Below are 15,102 nucleotides of genomic sequence, written 5' to 3' on the forward strand. Positions count from 1 at the left end.
CTTCCTTCCTTCCTTCCTTCCTTCCTTCCTTCCTTCCTTCCTTCCTTTCTTCCTTTCTTTCTTTCCTTCGTTCTTTCTTCCTTTCTTTCTTTCTCTCTCTCTCTCTCTTTCTTTGTGATGTATCATTTTTATTGATTTGAGTATGTTAAACCACCGTTGCATTCCTGTGGTAAATGGTACTTGATCATGGTGAATGATACGTTTGAAGTTCTCTTGAATTCAGTTTGATAGTATTTTGGTTCAAGATATTTGCATTTACGTGCTTCTGGAAGAGTGGCCTGCTGTTTTATTTTTATTTTTTATTTTTTTCCTAATGTATTTTTTCTTGTTTGGTTTTGATATCAGGGTAATTCTAGTCTCCTAAAGTAAATATGGAATAATTTCCTCCATATCAGTTTTTTCAAATACTTTGAGAATAATTGGTATTAGTTCCTCTTTAAATGTTTGGTAGAATTCAGCAGTGAAGACATCAGGTCCTGGGCTCTTCTTTTATGGGAGACTTTCATCAGAAATTCAGTCTCATTACTTGTCATTACTCTATTCATGGTTTCTGTTATCTCATGATTCAGTCTTAGTATGTTATATATGTCCGGGAATGTATTCATTCAGTTTGTTGACATAAAGTTGTTCCTAACACTCTATGATGATACTTTGTATTTATCTGGTATCAGTTTTGATGTCTCCTTTATCTAATCTCTGATTTTATGTATTTAGTCATCTCTCTTTTTCCTTAGTCTGTCCAGCTAAAGGTTTGTTAATTTTGTTTATCTTTTCAAAAAACAAACTCTTCATTGATTTTTTGTTTTGCTTTTAGTCACTATTTTGTTTATTTCTGATCTAGTATTTATTACAACTTTTTTTTCCCCCACAAATTCTGAGTCATTTGTTGTTGTTTTTCTCATTCCCTGAGGTGCAACAATAGATTGTTTAATTGAGATCTTTCTACTTTTTGATGAAGGTGTTTTTTTTCCTATAAACTTCCCTCTTATAACTGATTTTGCTATAACCCATAGGTTTTGGTATGTTGTGTTTTCATTATCATTTGTCTCCAGAAATATTTTGAATTTCCTTTTTAATTGTTTCATTGATCCATTGGTCATTCAGCAGCATGTTGTTTGAATTTTACACATTTGCACAGTTTCCAATGTTCATTTCAGTCACTCTACATCTTTTAATGGAGAATTCAATCTATTCAGTGAAGGTAATAATTAGTAGTAAGGACTTACTTCTGTGTTTTGATACCTGTTTTCTAATTGATTTGTAGATATTTTCTTTCTTTTTTTCTGCTCTCATTGTCTTCCTTTGTAGTTAAGTGTTTTCATTTGGTGGTATGTTTTGATTCATTTGTTTTTATTTTAGTGTACCTGTTATAGGTTTTTTTCTTTGTGGTCACCACGAGACTTACATAAAAACCTCTTACAGCTATAATAAGTTGTTTTAAACCGACAACTTAACTGTGATTGCAAATAAAAGAAAACAAACACTATACTTTAAGTTTGTTTTCTCCAACATTTTGAATTATTGATATCATACTTTACATCTTTTTATAGTGCCTGTCTATTAACAAATTAATGTAGTTATAATTACTTTAATAAGTTTGTCTTTTCATCTTCATACCAAAGATATAAGCAGTATAAACACTCTGATTACAGTATTAGAGTAAGTATTAAAGTAACTATACTTTGTCTGTATGCTTACTTTTACCAGTGAGCTTTATACATTCAGATATGTTGTTACATGTTAGCATCCTTTCATTGTCATTGTGCTGGGATTCAATGGTGCAGTGGTGTATAGAGATTTTAAATTGACTAGATAGCATTAAATTAGTTTTATAGCCTGATACTTGTTTCTCTTACATCAGTGATAATTTTCATATGTAAATAAGTTATTAAGTGTTGTTTTATTACCTATAATAAACATTGATGCTCGACAAAAATATTTAGCCAATCTATTTTTATTTTTTATTTAAATAATAGTTTACAAATGTTTGTCCTTTTACCTCTGTAAGTTATAATCAGTGGAGGAAACTGAACAATCTTACATATACTATGGAAAACCTAAGATTTTCCTTTAGTTGGTTGGGACCTCACTTTCCACCGCTACTCCTTCTTTTCTTCCTGTTGATTATCAAGGAGGCAAAATATTTCACCTCTGCATAGTTGCAATTGACTGTTTGGGGGTAGGAAAATTCCATTTAATTTTCTCTAAGTATCCACCTGGCAGGTTAGGTTTCTGTATAAACCAAACGTAATATCACATCCTTGAAGTAAGAACAAAAATGAGAGAACAAAATTGGCCTTGAGAGCAGCAATCTTAAAATAGTCTTTCTCTTAATATTATTAGAGAATAAAGAAGTGTGATTTCTTCAATTGAAATGGCAAGTACAAAGGAAAATAAATAGTGTTCGAAGTGGCAGTGTTTCTGCTTGTTCAAATTCTTAAAATAAGGCTTCACATACAATCTCATAAAACACTAAATGAGAGAAAAAAAGGGAGAAAAGTTCTCTCTTCGCATTCCCTCAAGAAAGCACAAAAAGACAGATGGCCCAAATGAGACAGTCCCTGGTCAGATTATTCCTTAATAATCTTCCTTTGCTTGGACAGAAAAACTATGCAGTGAACTATGTAATGACTTTGTTCTCCCAGGAGAAGGCACAACAGTGAGAAAAGAAAGATGCCTAAAAATGGCCACATCTTTGACAACACGGGTTATAATACTTTGTTTTGTTAAGTAATAAAAGAATATTAAGAATCTTTTCTTTTGTACCTTGCGCTATCCTTTCTTGAGTATAAAACCGAAAGACAAAAGTCTAAAATAGTATGATTTCTATGGTTTATTTATTTTCCTTTCTGTTATATAATGAGGGAAGAACAAAGAAACTTGCTTTACTCTGTCTCTAGGAAATGAATAGTGGCAAAAGCAAAGAAAGAAAACAGAAAAACAAAGAAACAAAGAAAGAAAACAGCCCAAACCAACAGACTGTTAAAATAAATCCAATAATCTAAATTATTATCTCACACAGAAATACGGAACTCCAATGTAATCTGTCAATAGCAACTAGAGACTGACTTGGATGCCAGTCTAGTTCCAGACTCAGTTTCTATATTACCTATAAAATAATACCTATTGTGCAAGATCCTAGACTAATTAGCATTAATCACTTCAAGCATTCCTAATTGGAAGTTAAAACAATTTTCCCTTTCAAAGACTCAACACCAACATTCTGGTAGTATAATTAGGGGAATTCTTGGTTAGAAAATCCAGCCTATGACTGTTTTTGTAAGTAAAAGTTAATTGGAATCCATGCTTTCTTATTTGTATATGTTCTGTTGCTTTGCAACAGAGACTGTAAAGACTCCAAGCCTAGAATCTTTAGCCCTTTACACAAATAAATAAATAAATAAATAAATAAATAAATAAATAAATAAATAAAGTTTCAGACCCTCATTTGAAAAAGAGGGAGGTTAGTATAATTCTTGAGAATTTCCAAAGTTGTTTAACAAATTCTGATATGTATATATGCCTAGCACTAATATAGTCAACTTGCTATGAACTAATAATTAACTTAAATACCCATCTTTCAAGATTTGTTTCCACTCAGTAATTTAGGCAAAAATGGAATATATGTGTTTTGGTTTGCTTTGCTGAACTCCAGAATACAATAATGGCTTTACTCTTACAAAATACAAAAGCTCAGTAAATTGACTAAGCCAAGCATTTTTAAACTCTCACATTATCTTCTCTTCGACTTTTGTTTATAATCGCCTCCTTTCTTCTGTAACTACTGTTTCAAACACGCAACCAATGTCTCACATCTATCGCTGAAAGAAACCTTAATTAGCCATCATTTATTTGAAGACATTCATTTTAGAAGAAAGAAACTGAGGCTTAGAGGGATGAAGTGAACTATGTCCACACTGCTGATTAGCACCAGAGCTGAGAGGAGAATGTAGTCTCTGAGGTCCTACTCCAGTGACCTTTTTAAGATACCACAATGCTTCTTCAATCTGACTAGCCTCTATTCAAATCCTAGGATCTGCATTCAAATATTATCTTTCACGTTTGAATTTTTAATATCTCCCTGTCTCCTCAATCCGAGCCCAAATAAGTCCTGTCTGCAGAAAAACTGTATTCCCATCAAGCTTAAAAATTTGCTGTTATAATTTGGGAAAGAGTTGTACCCACGAGTTGCTCCCACTTTTTTTCTCTTTCTACCTCCCATGTTCTTTTATTATTATTATTATTATTATTATTATTATTATTATTATTATCATCATACTTTAAGTTCTAGGGTACATGTGCATAACGTGCAGGTTTGTTACATATGTATACTTGTGCCATGTTGGTGTGCTGCACCCATCAACTCGTCAGCACCCATCAATTCGTCATTTATATCAGATATAACTCCCAATGCAATCCCTCCCCCCTCCCCCCTCCCCATGATAGGCCCCGGTGTGTGATGTTCCCATCAACTCGTCAGCACCCAACAATTCGTCATTTATATCAGATATAACTCCCAATGCAATCCCTCCCCCCTCCCCCCTCCCCATGATAGGCCCCGGTGTGTGATGTTCCCCTTCCCGAGTCCAGGTGATCTCATTGTTCAGTTCCCACCTATGAGTGAGAACATGCGGTGTTTGGTTTTCTGTTCTTGTGATAGTTTGCTAAAAATGATGGTTTCCAGCTGCATCCATGTCCCTACAAAGGATGCAAACTCATCCTTTTTTATGGCTGCATAGTATTCCATGGTGTATATGTGCCACATTTTCTTAATCCAGTCTGTCACAGATGGACACTTGGGTTGATTCCAAGTCTTTGCTATTGTGAATAGTGCCACAATAAACATACGTGTGCATGTGTCTTTATAGCAGCATGATTTATAATCCTTTGGGTATATACCCAGTAGTGGGATGGCTGGGTCATATGCTACATCTAGTTCTAGATCCTTGAGGAATTGCCATACTGTTTTCCATAATGGTTGAACTAGTTTACAATCCCACCAACAGTGTAAAAGTGTTCCTATTTCTCCACATCCTCTCCAGCACCTGTTGTTTCCTGACTTTTTAATGATTGCCATTCTAACTGGTGTGAGATGGTATCTCATTGTGGTTTTGATTTGCATTTCTCTGATGGCGAGTGATGATGAGCATTTTTTCATGTGTCTGTTGGCTGTATGAATGTCTTCTTTTGAGAAATGTCTCTTCATATCCTTTGCCCACTTTTTGATGGGGTTGTTTGTTTTTTCTTGTAAATGTGTTTGAGTTCTTTGTAGGTTCTGGATATTAGCCCTTTGTCAGATGAGTAGATTGCAAAAATTTTCTCCCATTCTGTAGGTTGCCTGTTCACTCTGATGGTAGTTTCTTTTGCTGTGCAGAAACTCTTTAGTTTAATCAGATCCCATTTGTCAATTTTGGCTTTTGCTGCCGTTGCTTTTGGTGTTTTAGACATGAAGTCCTTGCCCATGCCTATGTCCTGAATGGTACTACCTAGGTTTTCTTCTAGGGTTTTTATGGTATTAGGTCTAACATTTAAGTCTCTAATCCATCTTGAATTAATCTTCGTATAAGGAGTAAGGAAAGGGTCCAGTTTCAGCTTTCTACTTATGGCTAGCCAATTTTCCCAGCACCATTTATTAAATAGGAAATCCTTTCCCCATTTCTTGTTTTTCTCAGGTTTGTGAAAGATCAGATGGCTGTAGATGTGTGGTATTATTTCTGAGGACTCTGTTCTGTTCCATTGGTCTATATCTCTGTTTTGGTACCAGCACCATGCTGTTTTGCTTACTGTAGCCTTGTAATATAGTTTGAAGTCAGGTAGTGTGATGCCTCCAGCTTTGTTCTTTTGACTTAGGATTGTCTTGGCAATGCGGGCTCTTTTTTGATTCCATATGAACTTTAAAGCAGTTTTTTCCAATTCTGTGAAGAAACTCATTGGTAGCTTGATGGGGATGGCATTGAATCTATAAATAACCTTGGGCAGCATGGCCATTTTCATGATATTGATTCTTCCTATCCATGAGCATGGTATGTTCTTCCATTTGTTTGTGTCCTCTTTTATTTCACTGAGCAGTAGTTTGTAGTTCTCCTTGAAGAGGTCCTTTACATCCCTTGTAAGTTGGATTCCTAGGTATTTTATTCTCTTTGAAGCAATTGTGAATGGAAATTCATTCATGATGTGGCTTTCTGTTTGTCTGTTACTGGTGTATAAGAATGCTTGTGATTTTTACACATTAATTTTGTATCATGAGACTTTGCTGAAGTTGCTTATCAGCTTAAGGAGATTTTGAGCTGAGACAATGGGGTTTTCTAAATATACAATCATGTCATCTGCAAACGGGGACAATTTGACTTCTTCTTTTCCTAACTGAATACCCTTTATTTCTTTCTCTTGCCTGATTGCCCTAGCCAGAACTTCCAACACTATGTTGAATAGGAGAGGTGAGAGAGAGCATCCCTGTCTTGTGCCAGTTTTCAAAGGGAATTTTTCTACAAGGTCTTTTCTATGGCCACAGCTCTTCCAATAGGACTTGCTGGTTTGTCACCAAATCTTACAAATGACCTATTGTGTTCCCTCCTTGTACCTACTTCTTCTAGCACCGCTTCCCAGTGGCAGCTGACTTTCTGTATCCTTCCTTCCTTTTGTCAAATAATAAGGAATAATACTCCTTATTCCCCTGAAGATGTTTTCTTGTGGCTCTTTTCCTGTTATTCCAACCTGTCTTCCACTCTCTGAAGCTATCTTCTCTGAAGCCTTCCCCCTTTTTTTCTTTGTCTTTCATGTATCTCAAATGTTACCTGCACTCAGGAATTCTACTACTCTTTACTTATATCATCCCCAAGAGTATGGTTGATAATCATGAATTCAGATAGCATTGTGACAAAGGATTCAAGAAAATCTCCAGTTAAGTCCTAAGGAATTTTTTTTCCTGTTTCATCTGTTTACCTATGTCAGTGAATAGCATTATTATTCCTAGAGTCCTGGTTTTTAAAATCTCTCTCTCTTTCTCTCTCTTTCTCTCTCGGTCTCTCTCTACCCCTCCCTCTGTTTCCCTCCCCTTTTCCCCCTCCCTTCACATGGTTCTTCTTTCTCTCTGTAACCATGTGGATTCTCAACAACATGATATTTCTTATTTCATTAAACTCTCATTTTTTCCTATTTATACTATTGTCATTTCCCTGATCCAGACATGAGACACTTCCCCTCTCTTTCATGGATAAAAGAATCAGAATCACTGTGCACTCTCAATATCAGGAGGAAGATGTTGAAGTCAGAATGTATTCAGCATATTGCACCATTGATCTTGATTTTGCTCAGAAAAAAAGAAAACATCCTTAAATAATGTGAAACTGTACTAAAGGAAGCAGAAACAAGGGAAACGTCAATAAAAATCAGCACATTCATAACAAGATTATGAATTCAAAAATACTTAACTAAAATCATGTAAATAAGTGGAATTTTGTCTGTAATGTGAGTATAGGTAGTGTGTTTTTAAGTTGAATTTGGTTTGCACTATGTGCCAAAACACCATTCTAAGTACTTTACGTATATTAACTCATTTAAGTTTTCAAACTACACATGACGTAAGTGGCCTTATTATAGCCATTTTGTAAATGAGAAGAATAATACACAAAGAACTTCATCAACGAATTTATAAGTAGTAAAGGGTAGATTTGAACTCAATAGAACATAGGCTGTTAACTACAAATCTATAATGCTACTCTGGAAATAATTACTTTAGGAAGAAATGTATTACTTGACTGACTGATGTATTTTTACCTATTTACTCATTCATATATATATATATGTGTGTATGTATATAATTATTTATTTATTTATTTATTTATTTATATTTACTTTTTTTTCCCCAAAACCTGGTCTGTGACAGTAAATGCACCCCATAGGGATATATCAGTGACAAGACAGACATGTCTTTGCCCTCATGGAACTGGCTAATGGAGCAGATGTAAGACAAGAAAAGGAAAGAAGGACATGTAGGATAATCCTAGACATTTTATTTGAACAAATAGGTGGATGGTGACATTTTTTTCCTGAGAAAAATAAGAATTGTCCAATCTCATGTGTAATTTTCAATTAACTTGAGAGAACTAGACTTTTGTTTTGCTGATTTGCTTTTATCAGGAGGCACATAATGTCTAGGACTTCTCTTTTCATTATTATGTAACCTGTTATTGTTCAATGCTGAGACAAAATAATAAATTCAAAGTGGGAAATTATTGCTAGTCAAATTCTATTAATTTCTTTTCTTTTATTTATTTATTTTTTTTTGCTATAATACTTCTATGAAAAGAAACTTTCCCTCATTACATATTCACTTGCAAAAATTCAATTAGCTAAAAAATTAATATAGAAAATATGAAAAAAGTGCTTGGCTATTTCTCTTAACACCAGTTTTAAGATTAAGAAGTACTTCTTATTATCTCCCAAAGGTAATAAATATTATTGTTTGTATGTGTACCTATAAAAATGCATTAAACTCATAAATTTAAATATATTTTATGTGTTTCATTTCATGTGTTTTAAGCGATTGCTGAGTCCTTTAGGAATTTAATACATGCTTTTTTAAAAAATAGAGTGACTCAATTCTAATAACAAAAAGGGACTCAACTTTTCATTCAAATGCAGGGCTATAAGGTTGTACTCACAATATTCTCTTACCTTATCTCTACTTTTTCTTTCTTACACAGAGTGAATACTGGTTTTACAGGACACAGAGGATGAGAGAACTAACACACCACATGATTACATATTTTCAATTGTGAATTACAAACAATGGTCCAGAATAACATTATAAATATTCACAGTACTAACATTCTTAAAATAAACCATATAATTGCTACAAATAGTAAATATTTTTCAGTTGTTGTTCACAATCTTCACCTCCACATTTTAAGGTTTGACATATATAATGACAGGATATTGATGTTATTTATTATATTTTAATTTTTATTTGGTCTTTAGTTCTAAAATTTACTACATAATCTTAATATTCATTTTGTTATTCCCTTAATCTCTACTCATTTATTGATCTGAAGGTCTTTCTCTAGTGTATTTCTCAGGAATGGCACATGGAAATAATATTGCTCAAGTGCTTATATATTGATAACTGCTTATATGCACACTTTATCTTTGAATAATACTTTTGCTCAACATAAACTCCATGGACATTTTCTACCTTTGAACAACTTAAATATAATCTGCCATTTTCTTTGTGGCAAATATTGCCCTTAACAAGTCTTAGGATTATCTAATTTTTTTTTTTTGAGACGGAGTCTCCCTCTGTCACCCAGGCTGGAGTGCCTGATCTCAGCTCACTGCAAGCTCCGCCTCCCGGGTTTACGCCATTCTCCTGCCTCAGCCTCCCGGGTAGCTGGGACTACAGGCGCCGCCACCTCGCCCGGCTAGTTTTTTGTAGTTTTTAGTAGAGACGGGGTTTCACCGTGTTAGCCAGGATGGTCTCGATTTCCTGACCTCGTGATCCACCCGTCTCGGCCTCCCAAAGTGCTGGGAATACAGGCTTGAGCCACCACGCCCAGCCAGGATTATCTAATTTTCTTTTCTTGCAAGTTCTTGCTCTTTCTGTTTAGATGCAACAATTTTTTTTCTAAAAATATCAATAATTTTTTAAAAATATATCTTGACTAGTTTTGCTGAGTAGGTATTTACAGGCATGCAAAATGCCAATTCAGTATATAATTTCAACTATTTTTTAAAATTTACTTAACAGTTACATTGCATTCTAGGTTAGTTTTGTTTACTCTCTCTCTCTCTTTGTTTTGAGTTTAAGTTTATTTTTCTCTTATTTGCTATTTCTTTCAAGGCATTATTTCATTTTTTTAAAAAATGTGTTTCTTTTAGGTTATACTGCATAACAAATTATTTTTTCTTTGTTTTCATAATTTATTTTATAATTGAATACTTTTATTTTTTCTTGTTTATATCTTTTCTCTTTCTTTTGAGATGAAGTCTCAATCTGTTGCCCAGGCTGGAGTTCAATGGCATGGTATTGGCTCACAGAAACCTCCACCTCCCAGGCTCAAGCGATTCTCCTGTCTCAGCCTCCCAAGTAACTGGGATTACATGCATGTGCCACCATGCCTAGCGAATTTTCTGTATTTCCAGTACAGATGGGGTTTCACCATGTTTGCCAGGCTGGTCTCAAACTCCTGACCTCAAGTGATCACCTGCCCCAGTTTCCCAAATGATGACAGGCATAAACCACTGCACCTGGCCCTTGTTTATATAACATTTTCAATATCTTTTAATGATTTTGAAATATTATGTTACACTTTTTTTTTTTTTTCTGTTTTGTGGACATGTCTTTGGGTCTGGTTTCATTGTATGTAAAGACTCATTGTATGTAAAGACATTGTATGTATGTTTCAATCCATACTCTCATTTTTCATATACAATTTTTCCAATGAATGTGATCTTGACTATTTTATGTTGCAAAATTATCTTTTTATGCATTTGAATGCAAAATTAGTTTTCTGAATCTCTAGGTGGAAGCTTGGTTCAGTAAAACTCTTCTAACTCTACAGAGTTAAACCTACAGTTATCTCTTCTCTGTTGTTTACAAGCAATGCTAAAAAGTATGGTGATTTGCTTTCTGAAAATTTTGCTTCTGTTTCACTTTTGTTATTCCCTCATGCTTATGCATGCTAAATAAATTTTTATGCATAAGCATGGAGGAATTGCAGGAGAATGATCACTCAATTATACAACGAAGCCCCAGTGCTTACATACCCTTCTTCAACGGGAAAGAAAGGCAAGGGACATAGAAGCAAATTATTTTCAGGGGAAATTAATGATCCCAAAGAACAATGGCTTGGGACAATATTCTACTATGCTCTTGGGGAGGTGGCGGGAAAGTGAAGGTAGAACTTCATTGCATAAAAAAGTTGACTTATGCAGATAAAGTCTCCCAGGTAAGTCTCTCTCAGAGCTGTCCTCAGAAGAATAGGTGAAAAGTCCACCTGGGCAGGATGATGGTTCCCAGGCTTTTCTTTTTCTCTGGTGGCTAATCTTTCCTGGTTATGTGATGAGATTCCTAGAAATGGGTTTTAAGACAATTTCATTTGTCTTATAAAGAAGCTTCCCTAGTCAGATAAATGCATTTCAGAGAGAGTTCCTTCCCATGTTTCAGAAAAGTAAGATGATCAGAGAGACAGAGGGTGGGGAAAGGTTAGAGAGAGACCTTGGTTCTGAAGCTTACTTCTGAGGACTTTCATTTTTTTTTTTTTTTTTTTTTAATTCAGAGCTGTCAGTATGCTGAAACACCGTAATTTGGAGTATTAGTTTCTGAGCCCTAACAACAGAAGAGCTTCTGATAACATTTTCAGAATTAAGACTGTTCACTCACTCATTCACTTACTTATTCACTCACTGAATCATTAACTTACTCATTCATTTTTATATTCAACATGTAATTATTGATCACATACAATGTCCTTGACACATGAAGTCCTCTAGACCTAGTGGTTAACTAGTGAAAACAATTATTAAATCTCTGCCCTGATAAAGTCGATGATAAATAGGTGGAGATAAACAATAAGCAATAAACAAATGAGCAAATACATAAAATGTCTGGTTGGGATAAAGAGTAAAAAGAAAAATAAAGTAAAATAATGACTTGGATAATAATTACTGCAGGTGAGAAATGTCACTATAGACAAATGACATCTGAGCAAAAACTTAACTCAAGCAAGAGAGATAGAGTCCTGTGGATATTTGAGAGGAGCATCGCTCACTCATCCACTCATTTCTCAAATATTTTAGAGTTCTATTTTGGATAACATCTCAGCTAAGCACTGGAGATTAAAATGAGTAAAAGGGTTACTGTCCTGAAGAAGTTCAGAAGGACTAATATATTTTATTGTTTTATTCATCAATTTTATAAATGTTACACAAATTTAATTGAATGATCTTCTAAACCCAGTAAAAAAAGCACATGTGTTTTCTTTAAGAATTAAAGGAAGAACTACATTTAAAGAAATTCTCAGTATTATCAAGAAGATAATTCACTTCTTTCAACATTTTTTTCTTATCTCATGGTATTTAAGTCATTCTCAAATTCTCACTGAGAGTTTATTAAAGCGTTGTTATGTAGTTTGGTACAGAGATTCATTCTCATCTACATGGAGAGCTCTCTTTTATCCTATTGATTGTTTTGATCTTATTTTTGTCTTCCCTTCTAAGATGGAAGTCGCCTTAACAATCCTTCTGAGGCATTCAAAAGAGAAGTAGCACAAGCAGAGAGAGGTTCGTTGCTCTTTCTCTAAGAAATGAAGATTTTGTAATGAGAGCACAGAACACGGAGTCTCCCTCAAGGCAGAAGAATAAGTGCTTAGCTTTCCAACTCTGCATGTGAAATGATTCACTAATTAGTAGTCCTAAATGTTAGGGAAAGAGAGATGGAGAAATAAAAGCTGCTTATATGATGTTTTGTGCATGATGAAAGTGTTATATAAAACTTTGCTTCTTCATGGAAAATACCACTCTGTAAAAATCTGGTGCTATAAACTGTTACTTAAGCGGGTTCCTACAGCTGCAGACTTATTAAAACCCAGCAGGTAAAGCTATAATAAACAAATACCACCTGCTGCTGGAACAGGTGTTTGTGTCCTCATTTAGAAACCAAACTAAATGAGAGGATGCAGAGGGGTTAGAAGAGACCATTTCCTGGATTACCAGGAGCCTGGCATTCTGTAATTCATTGCTTGTGTGTCCTTGAACTTAATGTTGTGGGTTTTGACTTGCCAGGTTAGTTGATGATGCCTCAAGGATGAAACTTCAACACAATTAAGAAGACCTATATCTTCTCCTGCTAGGATTCCTCACACTCTGTGTCTCATTTTTTTTTTTTTTTTTCTCCTAAAGTTGACCTCTCTTCATCCTGCACTACTTAAATCAATTACAGGACACAAATTATTGAGAAGAGTTCCCTTTCCCTCATACACCAAACAAAAAGAAATTATACAGTATAAATTAAAGAAGAGTATAGCGATAGCATACTATAAATTGTAATAAGTACCTTTTAAATGTTACTTCATTATGTGATATTAAAATCTTCTCCTAGTTTTTTTTTTCTTTTTTATTTCTCACAATTATTCTAATTGTAACATTCACTATTTTCTAAGATAAGAAAATACAGTTTCATTGTACCAAAGATTTGTGACCTCTTCTTTTTAAGCAATGTAAACTCTCCATCCTCATTTTATAATAATTCTGAGAAAGTATGACTGGAAGAGGCTCAAAAAACTTTGGGTAAATGGTTTTCCCAATTTGTTTTCAGTAGCTGCTCTTTTCTTTTCTTTTCTTTTTTTCTTTTTTGGCTTGAGGTGTGCCTGATATTGTAATATCAGGTAGAAAACGTAATTGTGAAAATGCTTGGACTATTTCAAAGTACTCTATAGATATAAAAAAGTTGCAATGAGTTTTGCTTAAAGCCCATAGGAAACTAGCACTGCAATTTTGAAGTAAGTTTTAAGACTTCTGCCAAAGACTTGCAAAAGAGATTTTGTGACTCTTAGGACCCTCTCACAGGGACTACAGGTTCAGATGAAAGAGATTTTGGGAGACCACCTGGAAAAATGTTATTTATGTCACTATGTTTAGGGATCACAGTGACAATAGGTGAGATCTCATACTCACACATTGGAAAATAGGAAAAGCAAAACACAGCTGGTAGCTGCTTTGAAAGCAGAGCAAAGGAGAAGTGACTGACATGGGCAGCCTGTGTTCTCAAACTTTGTGATCAACGTATACAAGGTATATGGATATTCAGAGGCTGTACTTGAGAGCTTCACAGAGGAATGTTTTAGTTAAAGTAACACTTGGTCTTTGCTGTAAAGACATAATCCCCACATGTTCAGAGGCTTAATAAGATATAATTTTATTTCTTGCTCATATAAAGTTCAAGCAAGTAGGAATAGGGCTTTCTTCCTTGTAGTCATTTAGGGGCTCAAGGTCCTTCTATAGTATGACTACTCTTGGTGATTGAAATTCTTCCCTACTCTTCTTGATACTGAGAAGTTAGACCTTCTAACCCAGTTTGATCTGCAAGGATGTACATTGGATCTTTTCACAGTCCATATCCTTGCATAGGTCTAAGGAAGATTCTTCAAAATACAGCCGCTTACTAAGGTGCCACTTTGAGGAAATGACTACACTATAAATAAGGATCATGACTGTTTGGTTGTTAGTTATGTTTATCTTCCATAGTGAAGCATAAATAAGTAAGAGGGACCTCTGGGTATTTCAGGGCTAGTGATAACGTAAAGGATCATCCAGGATAGAGAGGTCCTCAATTCCTGTAAGGGAATGGAGGGAGAAAATGTCCTGTGATGCAGCATATCAGTGGATTTCCAAGGAAATCAAAATAGCCCCCATGAAAGGTGACAGAGTAGGAGCTTCACCATCTTGGACAAATACTGCCATTTTAAGTTCCCCTTGATTAAAAAACCTCCTAAATCCAGCCCTAATACTTAAGCCTAATGGCTAATGTCAGCATGACCATAAGCCAGAAGTGACACCTCTGACCAGAAGCATTCCAACCCTGAGATAAACCACCCCTTACTAGAAATATACCAACCCTGAGATAACCTCCTCTCCCACCAGAAACATGCCAGCCCTGAGATAACCTCCCCCAAGACCAGAGATATTCCAACTGTGCATTCAAACTCTCCTACACACAGAAACATTCTGAGCATGTGATAAGCTCTCCCTCCTTAAACCATTAAATACCCTTAATCTGTAAGAGGGAAGGCTCCTGACCAAAATTGGCCAGAAGCCCCTCTCAGGTTTATTCTCCAAAATAAATCTGTCTTTGACTGTTGAGCTGCTTTTCATGTTTCTTTCTTCTTTCTTTAACTCTTACAAAAGGAAATGTCAGCAATAAAAATTTCCTAAACCAGAGAAAATAATCTTTCAGTACTAGTAAGCCATTATTTTTCTACTCTCTTAACTCTTTTTCTTTTCTATTTTCCTCATCTTCAACCCCATCCCTATTCTTTGGAGTCAGAAGTGGCAGATACCAAAATAAAGGAGGAAAGGAAGAAATAAAATTGGGGATAGAAAAGAGAT

The sequence above is a fragment of the Piliocolobus tephrosceles genome, chromosome 3 (genome assembly GCF_002776525.5).
Source record: "Piliocolobus tephrosceles isolate RC106 chromosome 3, ASM277652v3, whole genome shotgun sequence".
In the NCBI taxonomy this organism is placed as follows: domain Eukaryota; kingdom Metazoa; phylum Chordata; class Mammalia; order Primates; family Cercopithecidae; genus Piliocolobus; species Piliocolobus tephrosceles.